Genomic DNA, 17622 nt, shown 5'->3' with positions numbered 1-17622 from the left:
AACCTCCCCTCCCCACTGGCTACAGTTTGCCCCACGGGGTGTGGGTGCCCCAGCCCGCAGGGGTGTCCCAGCCTGCAGGGGCAGCCACTCAGAAACTCGGGTGGCCTGCCACCCGCCGGGGTGGCAGAAGTGGCAGGAGAAGCGGCCAAGGGGGACTGTGCCCACCCCCAGCTCCAGGCGAGTGGTCAGGGGGCTGAGATGGCCCGGAGGCAGGGCCTGGGGCACAACCCCGGGGCCACAGCGGGGTCTGAGGCAGTGCTCCCGTGGGTCAGCACTGAGCAGGAGGCAGCTCTCCAACTGACATTGAGCGTGTGAGAACTGACACTGTTGGAGAGCCAGCAACACCGAGAATCACTCCACCACCTCCCGGGAGGGGCTGGAGGGTCCAGCAGAGACGCAGCTGCACTCACTAGAGCCATACTGTGCTAGGAGCTTTGCCCTCCCTCCAGACCGCCTTCTCTCTGCACACATGTCCAAGCCAGCGATTCTGTGCTCGGACCCAGGGCAGGGGTCATTTCTGGCCTGCTGCTACTTTTCAGGGGCTGCACAGAATTCCGTTTTGTGGCGCTTCCCTGACTTACTTGGTCTCCTGTTCATAGACACTTAGGATGTTTCTGTTTGGGTTTTGAGGGGAGGTAAATGCTGCAGACGGTGATTGAAGCCATGAAATTAAAAGTCGCTTGCTCCTGGGAAGAAAAGCTATGACCAACCTAGACAGCATATTAAAAAGCTGAGACATTACTTTGCCAACAAAGGTCCATCAAGTCAAAGCTATGGTTTTTCCAGTAGTCACGTATGGACCTGAGAGTTGGACCATAAAGAAAGCTGAGTGCCGAAGAATTGATGCTTCTGAACTGTGGTGTTGGAGAAGACTCTTGAGAGTCCCTTGGACTGCAAGGAGATCCAACCAGTCCATCCTAAAGGAAATCAGTCGTGAATATTCATTGGAAAGACTGATGGTGAAGCTGAAACTCCAACACTTTGACCACCTCATGTGAAGAACTGACTCATTGGAGAAGACCCTGATGCTGGGAAAGATTGAGGGCAGGAGGAGAAGGGACAACAGAGGATGAGATGGTTGGATGGCATCACCAACTCTATGGGCATGAGTTTGAGTAAGCTCTGGAAGGGACAGGGAACCCTGGCGTGCTGCAGTCCGTGGGGTCACAGAGTTGGACACGACCGAGTGACTGAACTGAATTGACTGAAACGCTGCCTGTTCTCCACCCCAGTCCTGGAACAGCAGGGAGTTGATATGGAGGGAATGTCACCTTTGCTGCCAGCCCTCCAGAGAAGGTGTGACTTTGGGTAGTGCCAGGTGGCCTTGCTAACACTGTCTGCCTCCCTGGCCAGAGCTGGGAGCAGCCCACACTCACCCAGGCCGTTACCTACATGGATCCAGGGGCAGAGGGCAGAAGAGATGGAATCCCTCAAGCTTACAGAGTTTTAACAGCTTCACTTAACTCAATCAGAAAAGGACCTGTGGCTATGACTGCAACTAAGTAGCATTCCACCTCCATGGGGTGGGTTGAGGGGTTCGCAGGAGAGCTTTGGGGGGCAGGGAAGTAGGACCAGGCATCCCCCTGGTACCATAGGGCTTGGTCTTTTTTAAAACTGCAAAGAAGGCCCCAGTGGATCAGCATCTGCCTTTTGTTTTTTTAGCCTGGAATCTGTGAAAGGGAATCTCTTTGGAAATAGTCTTCACAGTGGTAGTCGCTCAGTTGTGTCTGACTCTTTGTGACCCCATGAACTGCAGCCTGCCAGGTTCCTCTGTCCATAGAATTCTCCAGGCGAGAATACTGGAATGCGTTGCCATTTCCTCCTCCAGGGGATCTTCCCGACCTCGGGATTGAACCTGGGTCTCTTGCATTGGCAGCAAATTCTTTACCGTCTGAGTCATCAGCAAAGCCCTCTGCAGTCTTTGCAGATGTAACCCAGTTAAGATGAGCTCTACCGGATTCAGTTCAGTTCAGTTCAGTCGCTCAGTCGTGTCTGACTCTTTGCGATCCCATGGACTGCAGCACGCCAGGCCTCCCTGTCCATCACCAACTCCTGGAGTCCACTCAAACTCATGTCCATCAAGTCAGTGATGCCATACAACCATCTCATCTTCTGCCATCCGCTTCTCCTCCCACCCTCGATTTTTCCCAGCATCAGGATCTTTTCAAATGAGTCAGCTCTTTGCATCAGGTGGCCAAAGTACTGGAGTTTCAGCTTCACCATCAGTCCTTACAATGAATATTCAGGACTGATTTCCTTTAGGATGGACTGGTTGGATCTCCTTGCAGTCCAAGGGACTCTCAAGAGTCTTCTCCAACACCACAGTTCAGAAGCATCAATTCTTCGGCGCTCAGCTTTCTTTATGGTCCAACTCTCACATCCATACGTGACTACTGGAAAAACCATAGCTTTGACTTGATGGACCTTTGTTGGCAAAGTAATGTCTCAGCTTTTTAATATGCTGTCTAGGTTGGTCATAGCTCTTCTTCCAAGGAGCAAGCATTTTTTAATGTCATGGCTAAAGTCACCATCTGCAGCGATTTTGGAGCCCAGAAAAATAAAGTCTGCCACTGTTTCCCTTTCTATTTGCCATGAAGTGATGGGACCGAATGCCATGATCTTAGTTTTCTGAATGTTGAGCTTTAAGTCAACTTTTTCTCTCTTCTCTTTCACTTTCATCAAGAGGCTCTTTAATTCCTCTTCACTTTCTGCCATAAGGGTGGTGTCATCTGCATATCTGAGGTTATTGATATTTCTACCAGCAATCTTGATTCCAGCTTGTGCTTTGTCCAGCCCAGCGTTTCTCATGATGTACTCTGCATATAAGTTAAATAAGAAGGGTGAGAATATACAGCCTTGATGTACTCCTTTTCTACTGGATTAGGTGTTGTCTTTATAAGAAAAGGTACAGAGGAGGACATTCATGGATGGAGACAGAGGCTGGGTGATTTATCTACAAACAAAGAGATATCAAGGACTGCCAACCACCACCAGGGGTTGGAGAGAGTCCTGGAATGGATCCCCCTGAGGGGACCAGCTCTGAGGCCTAGACTTCTAGCCTCCAGAACTGAGAGATAATAAACTGTTGAAGCCTCTACTTTGTGTACTGGGTGAGGGCAGCCCTAGGAGGTGAACGCAGGTAGTGAGCCATGTGCGGCCGTGAGCTGTAGTTTGCTGGTCTAAACCAGCCACAGCCTCGTCCTAGGGCCAGAGGCTGGCAGGGATCAGCTTGGAGTCACTGACGGCTGCCACTGAGGAGAGGGAGGCAGCCAGGCCACGCCGGCCAGGCATGACTCCCCCCTCCCGGGCACGCACAGTGGCTGCCCAGACCTGGCTGTCCTGGGAAAGGCAAGCGTGAGGGCAGGGTCAAGGCCACAGGAGGGAAGAGCTGAGAACGTGAAGGGAACCTGGAGTCCACCCTCCTCAACAGGTGTTGGTTCAGTCCTTTGAGCAGCGTTTCTGAACCTGTAGGGGATGTTCAGCTATTATTGTATGAACCAGGGCTCCCCAGAGAAACAGACCAGGAGGTTCTGGGGCCTGAGTGTGACTCTCAGAGTGGGGCCCACCATGGGAAGTGTCTGCATGAACAGGGAACAAGCTAAAAGGGTGGGCCCTAACTTCAGAGGGGATGTGAGACTGACTGAGACAGAAAACTCAGGCGATGACCACAGACTCAAGGGCCAAGAGGACACTGAAAAGTCCTGTGACCAAATATTCTGGTTCAAAGGATTTGTCTGCCCAGAAGAAACTGTGACTGCAAGTTAGATAACAAGTATGGAGTTGGGATAAAATGCCACTGCCCAGCGGGGGTCATAAAGCAGTGGCTGATGGTCTGGTAAGAGGATTAAACTTCATCAGCTCCATCCCTGCAATTGACCTCAGGCAACTGACCTGTGGCTTTGGCTAATGGGATGTGGGAGTGATACCAGGGTGCTTGGCTTTCCCCTATCAACAGAGCCCAGACAAGAATTTCAGGCAAGGCTTTACTGGGGTCCCTGCTGCAGCAGAGGGGAGTGAAGACAAACAAGTTCTCAAGAAAAAGAAATGCAAAAAAACAAAATGGCTGTCTGAGGGGGCCTTACAAATAGCTGAGAAAAGAAGAGACGCTAAAGACAAAGGAGAAAAGGAAAGATAAACCCATCTGAATGCAGAGTTCCAAAGAATACCAAGGGGACATAAGAAAGCCTTCCTCAGTGATCAATGCAGAGAAATAGAGGAAATAGAAAGGGAAAGACTAGAGATCTCTTCGGGAAAATCAGAGATAATGCACCAAGGGAACATTTCATGCAAAGATGGGCACAATAAAGGACAGAAATGGTATGGACCTGACAGAAGCAGAAGATGTTAAGAAGAGGTGGCAGGAATACACAGAAGAACTATACAAAAAAGATTTTAATGACCCAGATAACCATGATGGTATGATCACTCACCTAGAGCCAGACATTCTGGAGTCTGAAGTCAAGTGGGCCTTAGGAAGCATCACTATGAACAAAGCTAGTGGAGGTGATGGAATTCCAGTTGAGCTGTTTCAAATCCTGAAAGATGATGCTGTTAAAGTGCTGCACTAAAAGGCCAGCAAATTTGGAAAACTCAGCAGAGGCCACGGGACTGGAGAAGGTCAGCTTTCATTCCAAGCCCAAAGAAAGGCAATGCCAGAGAATGCTCAAACTACCACACAATCGCACTCATCTCAAATCTTAGCAAAGTAATGATCAAAATTCTCCGAGTGAGGCTTCAACAGTACATGAACTGAGAACTTGCAGATGTTCAAGTTGGATTTAGAAAAGGCAGAAGAACCAGAGTTCAAATTGCCAACATCCATTGGATCATCCAAAAAGCAAGAAAGTTCCAGAAAAACTTCTACTTCTGCTTTACTGACTATGCCAAAGTTTTTGACTGTGTGGATCATAACAAACTGGAAAATTCTTAAAGAGATGGGAATACCAGACCACATTACCTACCTCTTGAAAAATCTGTATGCAGGTCTAGAGCAACAGTTAAAACCGAACTTGGAACAATGGACTTGTTCCAAATTGGGAAAAGAGTACGTCAAGGCTGTATATTGTCACCCTTCTATGCAGAATACATCATGTGAAATGCCGAGCTGGATGAAGTAGAAGCTGGAATCAAGACTGCCGGGAGAAATATCAATAACCTCAGATATGCAGATGACACCACCCTTATGGCAGAAAGTGAAGAGGAATTAAAGAGCCTCTTGATGAAAGTGAAAGAGGAGAGTGAAAAATCTGGCTTAAAGCTCAACATCCAGGAAACTAGGATCTTGGCATTCGGTCCCATCACTTCATGGCAAATAGATGGGGAAACAGCAGAAACAGTGTCTGACTTTATTTTTCTGGGCTCCAAAATCGCTGCAGATGGTGACTGCAGCCATGAAATTAAAAAATGCTTGCTCCTTGGAAGAAAAGCTATGACCAACCTAGATAACATATTAAAAAGCAGAGACATCACTTTGTTGACAAACATCCGTCTAGTCAAAGTTGTGGTTTTTCCAGTAGTCATGTATGGATGTGAGAGTTGGACCACAAAAAAGGCTGAGCACCAAAGAATTGATGCTTTTGAACTATGGTGATGGAGAGGACTCTTCAGAGTCCCTTGGACAGCAAGGAGATCCAACCAGTCCATCCTAAAGGAAATCAGTCCTGAATATTCATTGTAAGGACTGATGGTGAAGCTGAAGCTCTACTATTTTGGCCACGTGATGCAAAGAACTGACTCATTGGGAAAGACCCTGATGCTGGGAAAGACTGAGGGCAGGAGGAGAAGGGGACAACAGAGGATGAGATGGTTGGATGGCATCACCGACCCGATGGATCTGAGTTTGAGCAAGCTCCAGGAGTTGGTGATGGACAGAAAAGCCTGATGTGCTGAAGTCCATGGGGTTGCAAAGAGTTGAATACCACTAAGGATCTGAAACTGACTGATGTATCTCACTTTCTCCCTGGGGAAAGTTCCCTGGTGAGCTTGTTCCTTATATGGGGTGAGGGTAGGGGTGTGTCCAGGGGGTGGGCCGGCCGGTGGTTGAGGTGATTTGCCCTTTGGTGATGTTGAGTGCAGGGGGCATCTGTACTCTGCTTTTGCTCTTGACCCCCTGGCTTTGCTTCTGGCTCTTCAGAAGTGGCAGTTGGATTTTTTTTTTTTTTTTTTTTTTGGTCTTTTGGCAACTTTTGTTCAGAATTTGGCTCAGTTGTGCAGGTATGTGGTTATTTTTGGCCCTATGTATTTTTTTTTTTGTATTTTGTTTCTGGAGGAGAAGTGCGTCCAGGTGCAAGTATGGCAGCAAAGGGGCCCAGGTCCCAGCCTATTTCAGGAGGAAGCAAGAAAGGCCCTTCTAAACAGCCACGGGGCTCCACTGCCTTTTATCCCTCTTTGCTGAACACGTCACATCCCCAAAGGGGCTATTTGGGTCCTAGAATGAAGAAGACAGACCTGTGACTGTGAAGTATGAGTGAGGGATACATTGACTGTTGTAAGCCACACTCATCTGAATCTGATTACCACCGCAGCACAACACAGGAAGTTAACTTCTTTTTTAACTACAGATCAGAGTTGGGTTAATCTTGTTCCCCAGTTTATGACACATTATCACCGTTGGTCCAAGTCCCTCCTGTATTTTATCTTATCCACACGTCCTATTTATCCACCTGTCTACCCACCCACCACCCATCTGCTCCCCAGCTCCTGTCTTCCAATTTGAGTACTATCTTCTAGTATCTTCCATCAGGTAGCACCTTAAAAAGTTATGGTGGGCATATAAAGAAAAAGTGAATTTTTTTTTATGAATTCAAGTTCAAATTAAGGGAATCAATTCACTCATTGTTGATGTAAGCCACTAAGCAATGCTTAAAGGGAAATTAATGCATTAAAAGATTGTATAAGAAAACAAGAAAGGTCTCAAATCAGAACTAGAAAAAAAAGAGCAAACTAAAGCCAAAGTAAGCAGAAAAAAGAGGGGAAAATAAAAGAGCAGTATCAATGAAATATAAAGCCAAAAATAAAGAAAAGAAATTAGAAAGTAGTTTCTGGAAATGACCAAAAACTGACAAACTTCTAGCCAAACTGACAAAGAAAAAAAAAACGCAGTGAAAGCTGGGTGATGGCAGTCTTGGAAGTCCTGCTCACAGACAGACCCGAGGCATGGTACACCCTCCGTAGAGCGGATCAGGGTGGCGGGCTCCGGGTCCCGAGGGATGGGGGGGTCTAAGACATCCAGCAGCACCATGCAGGTGAGCTTCGTGTGTCAGCGCTGCAGCCAGCCTCTGAAACTGGACACAGGCTTCAAGGTCCTGGACTGTGTCACCATCCAGGGGCTCACAGCTCCATTACTTGCCACCGCCCAGCTGAAACCAGCAGAGACCCAGGAGGAAGAGGCTAACTCGGGAGAGGAGCCATTTATTGAAACTCGCCAGGATGGTGTCTCTCACAGATTCATCCCCCAGCTAGGATGATGTCCACAGAAAGTGCCAACAGCTTCACTCAGATTGGGGAGGCATCTGATGGTGACACCATGGAGAACCTCAGCCGAAGACTGAAGGTCACTGGGGACCTTTTTGACATCATGTCAGGCCAGACAGATGTGGATCACCCCCTGTGTGAGGAATGCACAGACACTCTCTTAGACCAGCTGGACACTCAGCTCAATGTCACTGAAAACGAGTGTCAGAACTACAAACACCATTTGCAGATCTTACAGCAAATGAGTGAAGATGACAGTGAACAGCTTGGGTTGGAGCTACAGGATCTGCTATTAGAGGAGGAGAGGCTGATCCAAGAGCTGGAAGACGTGGAGAAGAACTGGAAGATAGTGGTGGAAAATCTCAAAAAGGTCCAGGTTGAGGCTGAGAGATTGGATCAGGAGGAAGCTCAGTATCAAAGGGAATACAGTGAATTTAAAAGACAGCAGCTAGAACTGGATGATGAGCTGAAGAGTGTAGAAAACCAGATGCGTTATGCCCAGATGCAGCTGGACAAGCTGAAGAAAACTAACGTCTTTAATGCAACCTTCCACATTTGGCATAGTGGACAGTTTAGTACAACCAATAACTTCAGACTGGGTCGGCTGCCCAGTGTTCCTGTGGAATGGAATGAGATTAATGCTGCTTGGGGCCAGACAGTGTTGCCGCTCCATGCCCTGGGCAATAAGATGGGTCTGAAATTTCAGAGGTATTGACTTGTTCCCTATGAAAACCACTCATATCTGGAGTCTCTGACAGACAGATCTCAGGTCAGTATTCCCCAGTGCTGAATGAACCTAAAGTAGGACCAAAGTGAGCAGAATGGAAGGCACAGTAAGAATGGAAGCAAAACTAGTATGCATGGTGGAAAAGCTGAAAATGGAGTAAAATCCCATGACACTGATGGGCAGGATGGATCCAACACTGCAAGCAAGAAAGTGTGACCACTTGATCCCTGGAGAAAAATGCTGACTTTGATGGTGTGGGGGATTTTCTTGGTGCAGAGCTCAAGCCTGCTCTCCAGTTTCAGGAAAGTTTTCCCTTATGCCCCTGAAAAGATACAGGAATGCTTTCTTTGATTAAATTTTGTAGGAGCCCAGAGACAGACGGGCACCTTACTTAAGAGAGTAAGCCTGAGATGCTTCCATCACTGCAAAACAAAGCATTTCTTTTCTTCTGCCTCCCTACCCTCCCCATGAGTGAGGGGTGCCTAGGAAACAGTGAAGAGAACTGTCCCCCTCACTCACCCTCTGCTCCAGGCTTCTCACCTGTGTGGATGTGTGTCCTATCCCTGCGCTCCACAATGACAATGAGGCTCTTGGGACAGCCTTCTTGATATTGGACTTTCAAGCAAATGCAAAATGCACTACTGTTCCTCACCAAGAGTTAATAGATAAAATGACGTGAATGGTCCCATGATCAAGTCCCTGCCCATTTGCCTGAACTGACCTAACTCAGATCTCAGTTACTAATGAGTTCTGCTGCGCTCACCTGCAGTACGGATGTGGAGAGAGGCAAACTGAAGACACAGGAGGCAGTGGTGGCCCCTGTTCCATCCAAACTCAGTTTAACTCTGAGGAACAGTGGACAGAAGCTCTCAGGTTCTTGCTGATGAATCTTAAGTGGGGTCTTGCTTGGGTATTCTCACAGTTTTATAACAAATGACTGTCTTTTTCCTTAGGAGTTCATTTGCCTTAAAGGCTTTCAATTTTGCTTTGTTTTCAAAAAAAGAAAGTGTTAAATTTGGCTACTATTAAACAGCATATGTTTACAATACCAAAAGAGAAAAAAAATCCACAAAAGCCACCTCATTTTAAAACATCATATAACAGATAGTTTCCAGAACTACGACATGCCATGTACAGCATCTGGTCTTTGTCACAGTTTTGACTCTTAACCTCATGCCTTCCTTTCCCTTTGTCTCCTCAAAACAAATAGTTTAAGTTTGCTTTTTTTTTTAAACTGAGTTGAATTGAGATTGATGTGTTTTCACTGGAGTTTGTCTCTCTCAGCTTCCTGCACTTAGAACATGAACTAGAAACTTTTGTCTCCACTGCGAGGACAAAAAGTGTGAGAGGCACAGTTGGATAACATGAGAAAATGACACAGGCTTTGGTCACCATGTGATGTGATCAGAAGCTTGAAATTTAACACTTCTCACTTGGTTCCAGTACTGAATGCCTGGTCTGCTCTGTGTTAAGAGATATGAACTGGTGTTTAATACTGTTTAAGACCTTGTGGGGAGATTTAATGATTTGTAATAAAAGATTGACTGCAGTCTGATAACTGCCCAGAAAAAAAAAATGCAGATTATCAATATTAGGAATGAAAGAGGGAATTTCAATACAGATCCTACAAACATTAAAAAAACTTAAAAAAATTTTTTTAAACCTTTTACTCTTTCAGCTTTTTGAGATATATTTTACATACAATAAAAATCACAGCTTTGAAGGGAATATTGTGGACAACTTTATGCCAACAAATGTGAAAATTTTATTGTAATAGGCAAAAGACACAAATTACTAATGCTTATTCAAGAAAAGTATATAACCTGAATAGCCCTACAACTGCTTTTAAAAATTGAACTTAGAGTTAAAATCATCCCAGAAAGAAAACTTTAACCCCACATGGCTTCACAAGTGAATTCTACCAAACACTGAAGGAGGAAATAATACCAGTTCTACACAGATTCTTCAGAACAGAGAAGGTAAGGGAGTACTTCCCAACTCGCTTAGTGAAGTTAGCATCACTGTGACAGGACAAAATATTACAAGGAAGCTAAAAATAATATCCCTCACTAGCCCAGCCACAAAAATCTTCAACAAAATAATAGCAAATTATGTGAGCCCAGTATGAAAAGGATGGAACCATTTTGACTGCTGAGAAAGGCAGTCTTTTAACCTCTGCCTTGGCGGCATAAGATTGGGTTAGGGTTAGCATCTCCTCACCAAGAAGTCAAGAGTTTCAGACTGTACTTTGCTTATTGCTTTGGAATATTTTTCCCTCTTTCAGGCTCACAGTATGTTCCTTTTTTCTGCTTAGCAGTGTGTGCCATGGGCCCCTGACCAACCCCATATCTGTTTCACGTCGGGGGGAGACGGGGTCCTCCTGCTGCAGCACAAGTGGTGTGCACGCTGCTCTGGGCCACATCTCAACTACTGGGCAGGACCCGCTGGCCATGGGAGCTTCAACACTAGTGGAACTGTCATTTTGCACTGTCACGTCCCTGTGTGAGTAAAGCTTGTTCCATCCAGTGCTTGACTATTTTGTGTTTTCCCTGGTGATGCCTAGACCAAGATGTAGTGAGCAGAAGTATTTGTATTCCTGATAATAGGTACCAGATGCTACTTGCGTGAGAATAACCAAGTGAAATTTAGCTCAGAAATACAATGAATGTAATTCACCATACTAACAGACTGAAAAGGAAAAACCATATAATAATCTCAGCAAATACAACAGCAGCAACAACAAAAACTTGAGAAAACTCGTCACTTGTTCATGATTTAAAAAAAAAAAAAAACAACTCTCAGAGAGCTAGAAATGGATTTCAACCCAGTGAAAGCTTTCTCCTCAAAAGCTAGAGCATACACTATCCTTAAGGATGAAAGATCAAAGTGATTTCCCACTGGAATCAGGGACAGTAGGGGCTCTCCTGGCTGCTAGTGATTAGGCCCCCAAGCTGCCACTGCTCAGGGAACTAAGATCCCACATGACACGGTGCAGCTGAAAAAATCAGAAACAAGGCAAGGATTGTTACTCCTGTAACTTTTATTTGCTACTATGCATGAGGGTCTATCCCATACAATAAAGTAAGAAATAGAAATAAAAGGCATGCAGGTGGGGAAGAAAGCATTAAAATTGTTTCTACTTACCTGTGATATGATAGTTTATATAGAAAATGTTAAGAAATCTAAAAAATGGCTGCTAGCATAAGTCAATTTAGCAAGGTTGCAGGTTTAAAAGGCAACTTAAAAATCAAACATATCTTCATATCCTTGTAACAAACAATTGGACAACAAAAGTTTATTTAAAGTAATAATTAAAGAAGGATTAAATATATAAAATACTTAAAGGTAAATTTAACAAGATGTGTGCAAGTCCTTTATACTGAAAACTATAAAATATTGAGAGAAATTAATAAAGATCTAAGTAAATGTAGAGATAAACTGTGTTCATGGAGCAGAAGACTCAATATTGCTAACATATCTGTTATGCTCAAATTAATCTACAGGTTCAGTATGATTCCAATCAAAATCATATGGTCAACATTACTAAGAAGACTGCTGATAGCACCAAGGTTTGGTGAAGGGACGGCGTGTAGGGAACTTTCATTCATAGCTCAGGGGAATGCAGGATGGTATAGCCACTGTGGAAGACAACTGGTCAGCTTCTTATAAAATTAGATATAAACTTAAGACAAAACCTAAAAATTCCACTCCAAGAAAAATTAAAACACATCTTCACAAAAGACTTGTGCATGAATGTTAATTCATAATAACTCCATATGGACAAACTAAAGTCCATCATTTTATGAAAGATAAACAAATTTTGGTGGAATTTTTATTAACAATAAAAACAAAGCATTGTCAAGTGAAAGAAACCAAACATGAAAGACAATATACTTTATGACGGCAAGTATCTGAAATTTTATGCCAAAGCTATAGCAAGAGAAAGCAGATGAGCAGTTCTGTAGGGCCTCGAGTGGAGCAGAGCATTGCTGAAAAGGGGAACTTTGGGGGGTGTTTCAGACAAGGCAATGGCACCCCACTCCAGTACTCTTGCCTGGAAAATCACATGGATGGAGGAGCCTGGTAGGCTGCAGTCCATGGGGTCGCGAAGAGTCGGACATGACTGAGCGACTTCACTTTCACTTTTCACTTTTATGCATTGGAGAAGGAAATGGCAACCCACTCCAGTGTTCTTGCCTGGAGAGTCCCAGGGATGGGGTCGCACAGAGTCAGACACAACTGAAGTGACTTACCAGGGCGGTGTTTGGACTATACCTGTATTGTGCTATGGTGGTGACTCATACCAATGTGTACAGTTGTCTAAAGTCAGTGAGTCAAACACTTAAAATCAGTGATTGTTATTGCACATAAATTTTATCTCAATAAAAATGGGCACAAAAAGCTAAGCACATATATTATATTACTCATGATCAAATAAAATCCACACTCAAGTGCATCAGTGCACAAGCATAAGAAAGTTCACAACAAGTTTATTCATAATATCCCAAACCAGAGAGAATCAAATGCTCATCATCAGTAATGTGGATAAACTGTGGCACATTCACACAATGGCTCAGTACCAGCTTTGACAGAGATAAAACTATAGACAGAACAACAGACATCAAGTTGGACGAAAGAAACAAGATGTGCAACAATCAGGCTGTATGATTCCACTTGTATAATTTAAAAAAAAGGGCAAACCCAAACTAAAGTGTTCAGGGATGTATACTTAGGTGATTAAAGTACAAATAAACACAAGGAAGCAGTTCAGTGAAGTCAGCAGGACCTCTGGGGAAGGGTGAGGTGAGCTGCATCCTTGAGTCTGCAGTGTTCTGTTTCCTGATTTGGTGGCAAGGACACAGATGCTCATTTATGTCATTAAACTGCTACATGCATGTTTTATGGGTTTTTCTGTGGCTCTATTATATTGCATAAGACAAAAACTTACAAAATAATAAGGTACATTCTGTGTCTCCAAGAATTCACAGGCTCTGATTTTGTGAGACTGAGTTTTTCAGATTAACCATCACCTGTGCAGAGAGGGTTGCACTTATACACGAAGATCTATACTGATCATTCCCTGAAAAGGGGGGGCTTAGAATCAATAATGAAAGAAAAATTTGAGCACTTAGCCAGTTAAAAAGATAAAGGATGAAATAGTGGAAGGTAAAATGAAAAACAAATTAGAAAAAATAATTAGAATCAGCCAAATTAACTGAAGTAAACACTGTAGGAAATTGGATTTTAAATGCTAATAAATATGTAAATATTAAAATGCAATTTAACGTTAATAGGGAAAACATTCTTCACTTGACACATGATTACTGCTATAATTAAAAAAAACACATGATGTTTTAAAAACATTGTCCTCTCTGGTTCTCCGTTTTTAGAATGTGACAGTGACATGTCCCACACAGAGGCGCCACAAGGGTCCCTGTGAATTCGCTGGGCGTGTGGTAGGCTTTGTGGTTCTTAAAATCACTCCTTGCCACCCAGCCCTCCCCACGTAGAGTCATTTCTCAAGAGGGCGCTACTTCTCTTCTGGCATGAGCTCCCTGCCTCAGAGCTCACCACGGCCCTCAAGGTACCGCCTGGACCCCGCTGTGCCAGGGGCTGGGGGAGGGGGACAAGCTTCACGGGTGAGCCTGTTGGGGGCTGGGGGAGAGGACTCTGCCAGGAAGCAGGGCAGGGCCTCTCTGGTGGCTCAGTGGTAAAGAACCCACCTGCCAATGCAGGGGACGTGGGTGTGAGTACTGGTCTGGGAAGATCCTACACACCTCGGGACAACACAGCCCATGAGCCACAACTACCAAGCTTGAGCCTCAACTGTTGAAGCCCGTGAGCCCTAGGGCCCATGCTCTGCAACCTGAAAACCATGACGGTGAGAAGCCCAAACACCACAACTAGAGAGTAGGCCCCACTTGCCACAGCTGGAGAAAGCCCACGAGCAGCAACAAAGACTCAGCACAGCCATTTAAAAGAAAGCAGTGGAATTAACTTTCAAACTATGCACGGTTGCAGATGGGGGAGTGGGGCGGTTACAGGGTCCCTGGGAGCTGTGTGTGGCAGGGACTGTAGACTGCTGTCCCTTCCTCCTGCAGACACAGAGGGGAGAGAGACACACTCATCAAGATAGCTGACCATTGTCCGCGTTCTGGCGGAGCAGTCAAAAAAGAGATGGCCGGCCACCTGCCGGGTGCCAGGTGGTGGGGCGGGAGCCCGAGAGTGTGTTTGACGAGCACCGTGATGGGGCAGGCCCCTCCACCTGCCCCGACCCCTACTTGCTTCCAGCCCCCAGCCCAGTCTTCTCACTGCAGTGCGTCTAGAACATCCCACGGTGCCGGGGCCTTTCTAAGGCTCCTCACCCTCTGGACCAAGTCCGAACTTGCACAGCTCAAGGCCCGTCATGACAGGACACCTGCTGGTCACGCTGCCTGCAGGGCTCCACATGCTCCTGGCCAGAGTGCCTTCCCTCACTGCAGCAGGGAGGTGGTCCTCGCCGTCCTGCAGGCCTGGTCTGTGTCACCTGGCCCTTTCTCCTTGTGAGCAAAACTGGACTGACATTAGATGCTGTCACAGGACAGAGCAACCCCAGGTTGGCGGCAGCCCACCCATTCATTCATCTGCTCACTTGTCCATTCCACACGGCCAGGACGGGGCCTGATGGGGAGTCCTGATGGGGAGGAGGTGGGGACAAGCTGGACATGGACCCTGCTTGCACTGAGCCTCCAGTATGGTCGGGAAGACAGACATTTAGACCACTGGGAGATCCTGCCTGTTATGGGAGACCTCTGGCCAAGAGCTGAGGGGCAGGGAGGCAGTGGGGTGCAGGAAGGAGGGGGTGCAGGGGGAAGGGGTGCAGGGAGGAGCGGGTGCAGGGGGGTGGGGACTAGGGAGGTGGGCAGAGTCTGGGTTTGGTGTGGAAAACCTCTGTGAGGATAGCAGAGCCACCTGCCTCAGGGTTCATGGCCAGGACTAAACAGGAAAGTCTTTGGACGCACTCTTTACACTGTTGAAAGGACAGTGGGCACCCAACAGAAGTTAGGGCAATAAAGGGAGCTGAAGCTAAGGTCTAAGAAAGGGGACGGCAGAAGCTAGGTGAGGATGTGGCCTGGGGAACATAAAGCAGAAAAGGGAGCAGCATATGCCAAGGGCTTGCTTTGGTAAGAGGCACCACTCATTTAAGGAACAGAGCAGTGGTCAGGAGTTGAGTGAACGGCTGGCAGAAGCAGGCTCTGGAGGAGAGAGGAGGTAAGATCCTGGAGAAATCTTAAACCAGGAGCCTGCCTGCCTCGGACTTGAGAGGCTGCTGCACAGCCACCCGCAGCGCACCCAGGCCGACTCAGGCCTCCATCCAGGCCGGGCTCAGGACCAGCCAAGGCAGCTCATTTCCTCCCGCAAAGCCTCATCAATCTGGCTGCCGCAGCATCGCATAGGCAATGGAGAAGCCTCTCCATCCTCCACGGAGGTGGCTGCAAACCTCGTCTCCCTGGAAACAGAAATAATCATTGGAAGTCAGCTCATGGCAACTCCGCTCACACGCGTGGGTGCCACGATTATTATACAAGCTGATTTACACACTGTCCTTTAAAACCTATACCCCATAAATGTGAAAGAAGGCTCACTATCCCTACTTTTCTGGCAAGTCGTCATGCATGAGGAGAGGACTGAACGAGGAGGTTCAGCTGATGCTCTAAAATCTGCACTCCCTGCTAAAAATACAGTGAAACCTGCTCCTTCTCCGCGCAGCCACCGCCGTTCACGTCCGTCCCACGCAAATGTCCAGAGAGACGCACGAAAGGCCTTCACATATATTCACTGGGCAGATGGTTTCCGTGAAACGTGGGCGAGGGTCCCCTTGCGCGGACTGCCTGGCGAATGTGGGTGAGGCTTCCTCCAGACGCGAGGGCCCTCTGGGGGCTGGTGCCCCTGCTCACCGGGCACCGCCGGACACTGTGCAGGAGAGGGCCCGACGCTGTGAGCTCTGCGGGATGCCTCCACGGGCCAGAGCTTGCCGAGCGGGCGGCAGGAACTCGGGTGTGTTCTCAAAGCACCCCTGCATCTCCCCCGGCCCCTCCTCCCGCATCGCGTTCCCTAGCTGCTGCACCGCCCGCTTCCCCGGGATTTAGCGCGAAGTTATTTAACGCTGTAATTAGCCGGCAGGGTGAGTCATCGGTCCCCGGGCCTCGCTGCAGCAGCGGCAGAGCCGGTGTGGAAAGAACCGAGGGCGCTCGGCGCGGTGGGACCTCAGAGGGCTTGTCGGAGACGTGCTCCCAGGCCTCGTTTCAGCAGGCTGGGTGCCCGAGAGGCCCGAGCAAGGCCATCTCCACGCTCTGCTCGGCCCCACACCTTCCTCTCCCACCGAGAGCGCCGCGTCGGTCGGAAGGAGGCGATTTACCCTCCCCCCGCGCCGCACCCCCAGTCTCCCGCTTTGCTCTCAGGCCCTGAACCGCCTTCGGATGAATTAACTCACTCGGACCCGCATTTGCGGGGAAGTCCCGCATGATCCCTGAGAAAGGCTCGGACGAGACTCCTCCAGGGCTCCCCGAGGCCTCATCCCCCGCCCCCCGCACTGGGGCCCGCGCTCCCGGGAGGCGCCCGAGGGTCCCGGCACCCGAGCGCCTCCTCCGAGCCCTCCCCTCCGCCCAGCAGCCGCACTCCCGCCCTCCTCCCGCGAGTAGTCGGCTCACTCCTTCCCCGGCTCCTCTCTTCCCTTTCCCTCCTGCCCGCCGCCCCCGCACACAAACCCCTGCTCCGGGGGGGGGGGGTTCTTCCTTCTTCCCTTAGCCCCGGACTCGCCCCACACCGCCCACCCTCAGGCTTTCCCCGTAGCCCTCAGCACGAGGGTCCTCTCTTCCCGCACTCCAGGCCAACTTCCTCAGGTTTCCTGATCTCTGACAGGCGGGGGGCGAGGAGTGAGACCCCAGCCCCGTGCCCCGCGCAGCGCGCCCACTGAGGCCCGAGAGGTGGGAGGCGCTGGGGGTGGGGCCTGGGGGCGTCAGGGGCGGGCGCCCAGGGGTGGGGAGCGGCGTGCCCAGAGAGGCCGGGGCGCTACTCGGGGGAAGAAGGCGGAGAGACGCGGCGCGGGGGGCTTCTCCTTGGGGGGGGTGGCCGAGGGGTGTCCTAGGGGCGACGCGGGTTGGGGGGGCGGGGGAGGGCGGTGCCTGGGCCGGGCGTGCTGGGCCGCCGGCGGTGGGGGGAGCTGAGCGTCCTGGGAGGGGCGCCGCGGGCTGGGGAGGGGGCGCGCGCGCCCTGCGGTCCTCCGCGCCGCATCGGTTCCCTGCGCGGGGCCGCGGCGGCGGCGGCGGGAGGCGGAGGATGCGGGCTCCGACTGCGGCGGCGGCGGCGGCGGCGGCGCGGGCCCGGGAGGACGCGGGAGGATGAGGAGGAGGCCGGCGGTCCGGCCGCGCGGCGCCGGGAGG

The 17622-nt window shown here is 48.8% G+C and overlaps 1 pseudogene; it reads left to right on the top strand.

Moving 5' to 3' along the window:
- Nucleotides 1-7208: 7208 nt before the first annotated feature.
- On the top strand, nucleotides 7209-8263 carry LOC136153058 (beclin-1 pseudogene; annotated as a pseudogene).
- The last annotated feature ends 9359 nt before the right edge of the window (nucleotides 8264-17622 follow it).

Source organism: Muntiacus reevesi, chromosome 22, assembly GCF_963930625.1.
Source record: "Muntiacus reevesi chromosome 22, mMunRee1.1, whole genome shotgun sequence".
Taxonomy (NCBI): Eukaryota; Metazoa; Chordata; class Mammalia; order Artiodactyla; family Cervidae; genus Muntiacus; species Muntiacus reevesi.
The sequence above is the reverse complement of the archived record's forward strand: the minus strand, read 5'-3'. Positions and strand labels throughout refer to the sequence as shown.